Source organism: Balaenoptera borealis, assembly GCF_965194805.1.
Source record: "Balaenoptera borealis genome assembly, chromosome: 16".
NCBI lineage: Eukaryota > Metazoa > Chordata > Mammalia > Artiodactyla > Balaenopteridae > Balaenoptera > Balaenoptera borealis.
Window position 1 is genome coordinate 62,141,103 of NC_138872.1, and position 12,129 is coordinate 62,153,231.

Sequence of the window (12,129 nt, forward strand, 5' to 3'; positions counted from 1 at the left end):
GACACCCCAGACCCTGCGTACCTCAGGCATCCCGCCTGCCCATCAAGATACAGATGCACCTCTATCATTCAATCCCCTCCCTCCCCTCAGAAGACAAAGCTGAAAAAAGCTTTGAATCTCATTTCCATTCCACCTGCCAGTTAGTTCTGGGCTCAGCTTACATGTGATGTTCTCTCATTTGCTAATCTCTTTTCACTTTTTATAAGCCCTATCACTTCTGCACAATAATTCCAACAACTCAGTGAACACCAAAAAATGGAGCGGGACAATGGAACCAATTTTATCATCAACCATTCAAAGGCAATGCTCAGTAATACATTTTAATTCTGAAAATGTTCAATTTTTTTTTTTTTTTTTTAAATTAAAGAGCTGCAGTGAGATTTGCACATAGATCTCAAGCACTCCGGGAGCAGTATCTCAGAGTTCCTGTCTGAGGGTAAATGTCAGGGCCTTTTCCAGTCACCTGCCCAAACCGTGACATTTAAAGCAACTTGGTGAACACAACTTCCTGGCATGTATAGGTTTCCCATTTGCCTATACACTTGCACAGTGGGCTGTGGACATTCTTAATTTATGTCTCCTTATACTCTGCGAGCATCACTGGTACCAGGCGGCAAAGGTGCATGTAGCAGAATGTTTTGTGCAGCTAAAAAGCTGCAGACAACCCAAGGCCTTACTCCCAGAAATTGATTAAATCAACTGTGATAGAGCCACTGGATGGGAAACCGTGCAGCTATTAAAGAGAATAAGGTATCCCATCCATGCATTATATTATAGTATATAATGCAGTATATATAATTTACGATGCATTATTGTAATAGTACACATCACATTAATGTATAAGAGAAACTGTTCATTTTTAAAATAATATATGCTATCACTTAGTACTACAAGCCACTGTATTAGTTAGCACATCCATACATTAATTAATGGAGAATCAAAGTGCACTTTAAAGTCAGTCCATTTGAATAAAAATAAAAGGGCACGTTTGAATGCATAAATGTGAATATGCGTATCAATTGTCTAGAGCATTGGGGCTCAGCCTTTCCCACGCAGCGGCATCACCTGGAGGAGAGCCTGTTAAAGCCCAGATTGCCCGGCTCCCCCAGCAGGTCTAATTGGGCAGGCCTGGGGTGAGCCGGAGAAGTTGCATTTCTAACCAGCTCCCAAGTGATACTGCTGGTCCCGGGGCCAGGCACACACCCAGGGCTCAACCGTGGCAATCTGGGGGAAGAGGAGCTTTGGGGCTTTTTATTTCAGAAAACTTACACATTCATTCAACAACCCTCGTTGAGCGTCAGCTCCATGCAGGGCAGCCGTGGACCGCCCGAGGGGTCGGGCTAGTAAAGGAACCGCAACCTTTTCCTCCGCCTCCTGGGTGCCTCACCCTAGAGGGGAAACTGAGGCCCCGAGACCGGTTGTCCAAAGTCGCGGAGTCTCTCTGGTGGAGCTGGGATTCGAACCCCAGGCTCTGAAATGCCTGCGAGCGTCCTGAGCGCTCCCGAGCTCCAAACGAGTTCCTCCCGCCGAGCCTGTGGGGACTCTGGGGACTCCGGAGACGAGGTCCCCAGCCGCACTCGGACACGCAGGGGCGGACGAACCTCCCTGCCCACTCTGCTTCCCTGAGTCCGCGTCGAGCGGCCGGCGCGCGCACGCTTGAGCCCCGCCCCGCCGGCCGCTGTGAAGGGGCGGGGCCGGGCGGGTGCGCTGGGGCCCGCGCTCGTGCCCGTGGGGCGAGCGCACGGGAGTGGCGCCAGAATAGAGGCTCGCCGAGCCGCCATTGTAACGCAGGCGCGGTGGCCAAGTGGTAAGGCGTCGGTCTCGTAAACCGAAGATCACGGGTTCGAACCCCGTCCGTGCCTAGTGTTCTCCTTTCCCTCCAAGGGGCGACTTTTTAGGGGTGGGACCACTTTTCGAGAGTAATTATCGACGTTCTACCCTTCCTGGATCCCGTATTGATCAATAGATCTTCGCCCCTGGGTGCCGACGGAGCCAACTGTTTTCACTCAGTTTAAATTCAGGCTGTCTCCGGCCCGCGCAGGTCAAAGTCCGGGTGGTCCGGCCTCTGCACTGCTGTGCCGCCAACTTGACCCGCGGGGCGTTTGGCTCCCTGCAGACAGTACCCCCTGCAGTCCCCGGACGCCTCGTCCTGTGCGGGATGGAGGAGGGCTCCGAGTGGGCGGGGGCCTTAAACTCCAAGGCCCCGGAGGTCACGTGAAAACCGTGGCCCGAGCAATGATTTTAGCGCAGAAAAACTTACAGCGGATGGCCCTTGGTTCAAGAGCCACTAAGCATTTTTCTGAACATTAAAGTCCAATTGTTTCCACACTAATGAGAGAACTGCCGTTGCCTGACACTGAGCCCACACCCAGAGTCAGCTGGTGTCTGGCTTGCTATTTTTAAAAGGAAATCCATTGTAGGCACTGCGTTAGAGAGGAAATCCTGCCCAGACTTGGAGCTGGTCCGACATGAAAATCTAAAGCTCTCTCCTCTCTCTCTCTCTCGGAGCCTCCGTTTGCCCCCCAGTAAAATGGATCTCTGGTTAGCGCTGGCGTTTGTAAAGCAGCTGCCGAGAGACTGGCTGTAGAGGCGGCTTCAGTAAACGGAGCTACCGTCGTATGGCACCTGTTTTCTTTGCATCACCACGGGGCTGCTCGAATGCATTTAAAGATGTTATGCAATTACCTCAACCTCCAGGAGCTGGCATATTGTATAATCTGGAAACCAGCTTGACCTAAATTGGGGAAACCTGTATCAGCGCGAGATTCCTACTGGAAGAAAGCATTAATGGAACTCTCGGTGTGTGCCTAGTGGAGCTGGAGTCTGAGGCAACCTCGGTGAACAAGGGTGGGTTCACTCAGAGAGAGAGGGAGATGGATGCGAAGGGGATCGGAGCGGCGGGGGGTAAAGGTCCTCCTCTGCAGCAGAGCGCTCACACTTGTGAGCAGTTCATCAGCATCTCCTGGAGGCGTAGTTAAAATGCCGAGCGCTGGGCCCCATCCCCCGCAGAGCGTCTGCATTCTGTTAGTTAGCGGTGGGGCTTGACATTTGCATTTCTAACAAGCTCCCAGGTGATGCTGACGGTGTTAGTTCCGGGACCACCCACTGAGAACCATTCCGCTAAAGAGAGCTATATCCTAAAGCCACATTCTAAACCCAGGAGCACGTGTGTATGCATGTACACAAACATGTGAGTTAATGCGTATAAAAACAGTGAGCACCAGTGCTTCTCACACTTCAGCCTGAGGATCATGTTAAAATTGAGGTCTGACTGTGCGTCTGAGGTGGAGCCGGAAAATCTGCATTTCTAATTGGTGTTTTAGTGATGCTGATGCCGCCCACACCTCTCTGAGTGTGGGGGGAGGGGGGGAAGAAGGATGCACACAAAAATAATGTAACGGAGCAGGACCCTATGGGGCCTTCCCGGGGCAGCCTTCCCCCACATCCTCTGCTTTAGCTCCTCTCTGAAGTACCTAGATAAGTGTTTGATGTGAAAGTGTTTCACAGATGTGAAAACCCCCCACCAAATGGAAGATATTAACTACTTGATGACCATGAGCACGTAGCCCCCAGGCCTCCTGGAGCCTAAGGACTAATAAAGTTAACTCCTGTGCCACTGCCCTGTTACCTCACCATCAACCAACCACAGACCCGTACAGGAGCTGGTCCCGTACCCTGCGGCCCCTTTCCCTCACTTGGCCTTTAAAAACGCTTTGCTGAAACCCTTCAGGGAGTTTGGGGGTTTGGGGGACACGAGCCACCTGTCTCCTTGCATGGCCCTGTGATAAACCTTTCTCTGCTCTAGACCCTGACGTTTCTGTTTGTTTGGCCTCACTGTACATCTGTCACATGAACTTGGGGTTGCTAACAATAACAGTTGTTGCCTCTCTGGAGGGAGGTAGGATGGGGTAGCTGTTGAAAGTATTCCTTCACTTCTTACCCTGTGAACTTTCACATTGTTTGGATTTTCTACCAGATGATTGTATTACGTGTGTAATTTTTTCCCCCCAGAATCACCTCCAAAACCCACAAAGGCAAAGAGAACCTATTAGAACACAGGCAAATTATAACGATCCAGAATTAAGTCATATAAATGCTTGAGTGTTCTCTGCTCTCCACTGGAGTGTTTTATGGTTTCTTTTTTAAGTGACACAGAAGTACACTTATGTTCCTCCCTATTAAAAAATATCCCCAGGGCTTCCCTGGTGGCGCAGCGGTTGAGAATCTGCCTGCCAATGTAGGGGGACACGGGTTCGAGCCCTGGTCTGGGAAGATCCCACATGCCGGGAGCAACTAGGCCCGTGAGCCACAACTACTGAGCCTGCGCGTCCGGAGCTTGTGCTCTGCAACAAGAGAGGCCGCGACAGTGAGAGGCCCGCGCACTGCGATGAAAAGTGGCCCCCGCTTGCCACAACTAGAGAAAGCCCTCACACAGAAACGAACACCCAACACCACCAAAAATAAATATAAATAAATAAAAATTTTTTAAAAAAACCAATAATTTAAAAAAAAAAAAAATCCCCAAATAGTCCTCCCCATAAAAATAAAAAGACCACACTGCCCCCGACAGGTGGGCCAGTATCTGTGGAGCTGGTTAGCTGTCCACACAGATTTTCCTGTCCTTCCCTCCAGAAAATGAAGCAACATTCCTCTGGGACACCATCCCAAGAAAGAGCCCATTCTCATCCACCCCCACCGCTGCCCACATCCCACCCCACCCTACACAGGGTGCTCCTCTCTCTGCCCCAGGTGAAGAATGGACTTTAGAAAATTTATATAAGGTGCTGTAGGTTTCCATTTACACACACAAAAAAAATTGCATAAAATATCTAAGGGTATATATTCATGTATTGCTGTTTTATTTGTTTTTTGTTTTTAAGCCTGGAAGATTACACTTGAATCTCAAAACCATCACTGCTGGTTGAAATCTGGGGATGCCACGGAGCTGTAGGACCAACATGGCACGGGCTGCAGGATCAGAAACTAGTGAGCAAAATGCTGAATTCAGGTCCTGTTTACACTTAAATGGGTAAAGCTGATTGTGTGTCTGAATAAGTAAGACGTTTTGTGTTGATTTAAACTGCTTGTGTTCATGAATATATAAAGCCGTGTTTGCATCTCTGTAACTTCTGTATGAATTTCATGTCTGAAAGTCACCTTGAAGTCAGAGGTCTTTGTTCTATAATCACACCCTAGTCTCCCTTAGAAACGTAAAGAGAAGAGAAGGCCCCTGATGCTGGGGTTAGGAGGAAAGAGAGGTGGGTGTCACTGAGCCTAGAGGGACCCTCTGAGACCTCACTGTGCAAACTTGACCATTGGGGAGAAGGTGGATTTGCATAAGGAGACCAGGGCTTTCTGGGAAAGAAGAAATTAAACTCTTCCAACCCACCTTCCTGCTATCCAAAGTTAGAGAGAACTGTAGGACAGATCTTGATAGTCAGTGGCAGAAAAAGGTTTAATAGGACTTTTTTTTTTTTTTGGCTGCGTTGGGTGTTCATTGCTGCACGCAGGTTCTCTAGTTGCGGTGAGCGGGGGCTACTCTTCGTTGCAGTGCGTGGGCTTCTTACTGTTGTGGCTTCATCTTGTTGTGGAGCACGGGCTCTAGGTGCACTGGCTTCAGTAGTTGCGGCACGCAGGTTTAGTTGCTCCGCAACATGTGGGTTTAGTTGCTCCGCGGCATGTGGGATCTTCCCAGACCAGGGCTCGAACCTGTGTGCCCTGCATTGGCAGGCAGATTCTTAACCACTGCGCCACCAGGAAGCCCCTAACAGGACTTTTGAAGTCAAAGAGCGAGCTACAATCCTAGTGTTAGCAAAGAAAGGCTGTTTGTCAACAGAGGCTGCGCAGGAGAAAGCTTCAACTGTGACACCATGTGGCAGCATGAAGCAAGAGCAGCACTAGAATGACTTCTCTGCCCCACATCTACGAGAACCAGTGGGAGACATGGCCTGGCCACATAACCTCTTTGCGCCTTGGTTTCTCCATAAAATTGGAGTGACACACATTCACTGGCTTCCACTCTCATGGAGTTCGTCTGATGACAATATTGTAAACATCCACCAGCCAGGATGGTTCAGTAAATGGAGAGCCATCCCTCATGCCATCATGGACAGCCATTGAAAGAAATGATCGGGACTTCCCTGGTGGCGCAGTGGTTAAGAATCTGCCTGCCCATGCAGGGAACACGGGTTCGAGCCCTGGTCCGGGAAGATACCACGTGCCGCGGAGCAACTAAGCCCGTGCACCACAACTACTGAGCCTGCGCTCTAGAGCCAGTGAGCCACAACTACTGAGCCCACACGTCACAACTACTGAAGCCCAAGCGCCTAGAGTCTGTGCTCTGCAACAAGAGAAGCCGCCACTATGAGAAGCCCGCGCACCGCAATGAAGAGTAGCCACCGCTCACCGCAACTAGAGGAAGCCCGCGCACAGCAACAAAGACCCAACGAAGCCAAATAAATAAATTAATTAAATTATCAAAAAAAAGAGAAAGGAATGATTGATTTATTGATCTGAAGGGGTGATAATGAGATACAGCTAATTGAGAAAAGCTGACATCCTGTTTTTTGGATTTTGTCTTACAGCTTTATTGAGGTATAACTGATTAACAAAAAATGGCACATATATATCCAACTTGATGAATTTGGACATATGCATACACCTGGGATACATCCCCACATTCAAGGTAACAGATATATCCATCACCTTCAAGTTTCCCGCATCCCTTTGCTTTTTTGTGTATGTGATAAGAACATTTAACCTGAGATCTACCCTCTTAACAAATTTGTAAGTATACCGTACAGTACCATTACCTATAGGCACTATGTTGTACAAGACATCTCTAGAACTTATTAATCTTTTTATCTTTTTATTTTTTAAATTTATTTTGTATTGAAGTATAATTGATTTACTATGTTGTACTCATTCATCTTGTATAACTCACTCTAACTGATGTCCTGTTTTTGTAAAAATAAATAAGCATAACTACTGTATATAAAATAGGTAAACAGCAAGGACCTACAGTATAGCACAGGGAACTATACTCGATATCTTGTAATAAACCATAATGGAAAAGAATCTGAAAAAGAATATATATATGTGTATGAATATATACACATATATATATCTGAATCACTTTTCTGTACACTTGAAGTTAACACAACATTGTAAATTAACTATACTTCAACAAAACTTTTTTAAAACATATATAAGATGCAATAAATAAATAAGCATATTTATCAATACACGTAGTGGTGTGTATATTGTTTTTTGGAGGGTGAAGGACGCCCATACCCCAGGCACAACGCTCCACGCCATGCTACTGACAATGAATACCTCCAGGTGGGGCAAGAGGTGGAGAGGAATTGCAGGAAAAATTCCTAATCTTTTCTCCTAATATTGTGGCATTGGAAAGAAAAACTGTGTTCCTTTGGATTCACTATTAACAACAGAAAAAAGAGAAAATGTAAAGAGGAAAGAGATGGCGGACTCTGGACAGCACAGGTGTTAACACAGAGCTGGCACCACATCCATGAGATGCCGAGCGTCCAGTGGAAAGGCTCGCTCTTGCCCTCCACTCCGACCCTCTCCAAGGGGAGCCTCCCCTCCACTGCCCTGGCACGTCTCCCATCTGGGCTGACATCATGCGCTTAGTAAACCTACATTAAAGAATAAAAAATGGGACGCTTCATAAAGGAGAGAGTGGTTTGTAGCCGAGCATGAGCTGAGAACCACATTTCAAAACCAGAAGCGTATTTCAGGCGTGAGTAGCACTTAAAAGAAAATATTGTGGCAGGCCCCTGGAAGCAACAGACGTTGTTTATGTCACATCGACTTGAGTTTTGCTTAGCAAATCACCAGGCTGGCGCGTGACGCAGATTTCCTGAGACTGTGTTCCCTTCTGCCCCTGCCCTGCCCTTCTAACTCAGGTGAGCTGAGCTGATTTTTACTTACGGAGGGGTCAAAAAGAACCCCTGAACCTGAGGCCCCACTGGATGAAAAAATCTGTAATAATTCTTGAAATAGGCCCTGATAAGAAAGCCCATATGTCCCTTTGAGAAGTGTTGGTGAATGGACTCTAAGGAACTCATTACCCTTGCCTTCTAGGATTCATGCCCTTGTGTAATCCCTTCCTCTTAAGTGTGAGTGGGGCTGTGACCTGTTTCCAACCAACAGAATACAGTAGAGGTGGCATGATGTCACATCTCTGATGGTCACATAAGATGGCAATACCCATCTTGCTAGCAGACACTCTCTTCTTGCTGATGTGATAAAACAAGTGGTGGTGTTAGGGAGGCCCATGTGACAAGGAACAGAGGGCATCATCTAGCCAAAACCAGGAAAAAACTAAAGCCCTCAGTCCAACAGGCTGCAAGGAACTAAATTCAGTCAACAGCCACAAGAATGTGAAAGCCAAGTCCGTCCCTGGGTGCTGTGGACTGAATGTTTGCATCGCCCCCAAATTCATGTATTGAAGCCCTAATCCCCAATGTGATTGGAATTTGGAGGTGAGGCCTTTGGGAGGTGATTAGGGGTAGATTAGGTCATGAGGGTGGGACCCTCATGGAATAATTAACCCCTTATCAGAAGCTCTCTCTGGGCTGTGTGAGGACTCAGCGAGAAGGCAGCTGTCTGCAAGCTGGGACGAGAGCCCTCACTAGATACCAAATTTGCCAACACCTTGACCTTGGAGTCCCCAGACTCCAGAATTGTGAGAAATAAATCTTTGTTGTTTAAGCCTCCCAGTTTGTAGTATTTTGTAATACTGAACCAACAAGGACACTGGCTGGGCATTGAGAACTCAGCCCTGGCCAACACCTTAATTGCAGCCTTGCAGAGGACCCAGCTAAGCCGTGCCTGGACTCTGACCCCAAAAACTGGGAGATTATGCACGTATGTTGTCGTAAGCTGCTAAGTTAGTGGTAATACTATTATGCAGGAAGAGTCCGATAGAGAACACCAAAATCTGATCGTCGGAGTCCCCACGCAGTTCACGGTGACATCTACACAGTAGCCCAGCAAGAAACCTGGGAGTCATCTTTGTGTTCGTTTTCTCCTCCTGCTGTGCCAAGTTCCCACAGCCTTAACGGCTTAAAAGAGCACAGTTTCTGTAGGTCAGAGCTCACGTTAGCTTGGCTGGTTACTCTGCTTGGGGGTTTCACAAAATCAAGGTGTTGACCGGATGGGCTACTATCAGGTTTATCCAGGTTGTTGGCCAAATTCAGTTTTCTTGCACTTGTAGAATGGAGTCCTCTGTTTCCTTGGCTCTACAGACCTCTCTGCAGTCAATGCACATGGGGTCCCTACACCTGGGCCAAATCCTTCTCATATTTCAAACCTCTCTGACTTCCCTTTCTGCATCGTTCTCATGTGAGCCAAAGAAAGTTCTCTGCTTTTAGAGCTCGTGGATTTAGATTGGGCCCACCTGGATAATACAGACTCATCACTCTATTTAAGTCAAAAAACCTTAACTACATCTGCAAAATCCCTTCTGCCATGAAACATAATACATAGGTTCCAGGGATTCGGGTGTGGACAATATTTGGAAGACCATTATTCTGCCTACCCCAACCTGCGACTCACCCCTCCTCCCCATCTGCTCATGTCATTGGTCACTGCCCAAACCTCTCTCCAAACTGTCACCTCCTCTGTGTTGCCTCCCTGTCCCATTTCTCCTTTAATGTCTGGGGTCTGGACTATTGCAGTAGACCCTAATTGGTCCCCCTTGCTTTCAGCCTCATTCCTCTTCCATCTCCCCCCACTGTCACCTGACCTCTGTCAAACACAGCAGTGAACATGTCACTCGCATCTTTTGGTCCTTCACGAGAGGCCCACCACCACCATCAGGATAAATCCCAACTCCATTCTGGGCCCCAAGCGTCCCTCCTACCGTTCTCCCCCTTGCTCTTGCCACACCAGCCTTTGTTATTCCTTCAAGTCAGCTTGATTTGTGCCTGTGCATATGCTGTTCCCTTGGCCTACAATGCCCTTCCTCCACCCCCATCTTGGAAAACTCCTACTCATGCCTCAAAACCTTGCCTAACTGTTACTAACTTAACTATGATTTTGAATCATTCCTCAACCTCTTAGTTGAAGTTAGTTGCTATTTCCTCTGTGTACCACCAGCACCTTGGGTGTATCATTTTGATAGCACCTATCACAAGATGTTACAGTTACTTGCTCACATGCCCATGTATCTCCCAAGAGCCCAGAAGCTGAAAGCCCAAATGCTCACAGGAGCCAGACAGATCATGTGAACATTGAAGCTGCTTGGGTACAAGAAAACAGGGACTAGTGGGGACAGAGGAAAACTTGAGAGGACATGCCAGGTGAAAGACCACCACAAAAAATCCCATGTAGGGGCTTCCCTGGTGGCGCAGTGGTTGGGAGTCCGCCTGCCAATGCAGGGGACACGGGTTCGAGCCCTGGTCCGGGAGGATCCCACATGCCGTGGAGCAGCTGGGCCCGTGCGCCACAACTACTGAGCCTGAGTTCTAGAGCCCATGAGCCACAACTACTGAAGCCCGCGTGCCACAACTATTGAAGCCTGCGCGCCACAACTATTGAAGCCTGCGCATCTAGAGCCTGGCTCCACACGGGGAGAGGTCACTGCAATGAGAAGCCCTCGCACCGCAACGAAGAGTGGCCCCTGCTCTCCGCAGCTAGAGAAAGCCTGCGCACAGCAACAAGGACCCAATGCAGACAATAAATAAATAAATAAAAGTCCCATGTAGACGAGACCCAGGAATCCTACTCTGAGATGTAAACCGTGTGGAAATTCTCATTGTATCCACCAGGCTGCTCGGAAAAACATTGCTGGGAAGAGCTAAGTGTCCATCAAGGGGAGTGGAAGAATAAACCATGGTGGGTCCACAGGGTAGAATCAAGTTCAGCAGTTCAAATGCATAAACTGTAACTCCATTGCGCGAGGCAGATAAAACTCACAAAAAGAGGAGCCAAAAAAGGCAAGCATAGAAAGATGATACAACATGATACCATTTATACAGAATTAACGTTACGCAAACAATACCCTGTTTATTGTTTCTGGTTACATAGGTAGTAAAAGCATAGAAACATGCCCGAGAGTGATGAAGTCTAGACTCAGGACAGTGTCATCCGTGGGGATGTCAGAAGATGGGCTGAGACAGAGAAAGGGCACACGAGGGTCTTAGTTGAATCTGGATGTGATTTATGTATTAATTCAGCTGGGTGGTAGGCACACGGGTGTTTGTTAACTTATTTCCCATCCTTTCCGGTTGACCTGAAATAGCTCATAATTAAAAACAAAAACAAACCAAAATAAAAGTGGGTCAAGTGTGGTCTAACCCACATCTCACCACCTAGCTCAGAGCCTGGCACAGAGATGATGAGGGAAATACTGCTTCCACTTTACAGATGGGGTAATTGAGGGAAAGAGAGAGGAGGTACTCACCCCAGGCCCCGGAGGAATTATTGGCGTTGGGTACCGGGCTGGAGAAGCGTGGGCAGACGCAGGAGTGGTTCATCCCTGGGCAGCTTCCGAGGACTCCCCTGGAACCAGCCCTCCCTGGGTCAGATTTACTCTGATTTTTGCAGAATGTGACATTTAGAGGCAATACCCGTCCAGTATCGGAAAGGAACTGACCAGCTGTTTTGGCCGCACTAGGCAGCATGCAGCATCTTAGTTCCCCGACCAGGAATGGAACCCTTGTCCCCAGCAGTGGAAGCGCGGAGTCCTAACCACTGGACCACCAGGGAAGTCCATGACCAGCCATTTCAACCTTCACTGTGGGCTGCCGGAAGGCATCAGAGGGGTGGGGGTGGGGAGCGCTCCACTAATAACACAGCTCGATGGCTTTGAAAAGACCCCCGCCTTTCTCCACAGCCCGCCCATCCCAGTAGGAAGCTGCCTCTGGCCTCTCCCCAGACTCTACATCAACCCAGCCGGGCTGACTCCCTTCCGTCTGACCAGCTCCACACTTGTCACACACACCATCTATTCTCTTCCTCAGACTCTGTCTCTTCCCAGTGTATCTCCAACCTGTCTAGGTTCCTTTTGACCCGTCCCCTCACCTATTATCCTGATGGACATACCAGGAAACCTTGCTCCCAAGGCTAAGGTAGAATTCTTCTGAGTCTTTGGGGAGAGGC

General features: G+C 48.4%; 1 long non-coding RNA gene across 1 annotated transcript in view; it reads right to left on the reverse strand.

Annotated features, from left to right (window-relative positions):
- The window catches only part of LOC309612945, a 48,377-nt gene extending 44,961 nt beyond the window's left edge, over positions 1–3,416 (reverse strand). The window contains exon 1 of the long non-coding RNA XR_014235430.1: positions 1,270–3,416. This is a non-coding gene — a long non-coding RNA (uncharacterized lncRNA). The remainder of the gene's footprint in view (positions 1–1,269) is intronic.
- Positions 3,417–12,129: the final 8,713 nt, after the last annotated feature.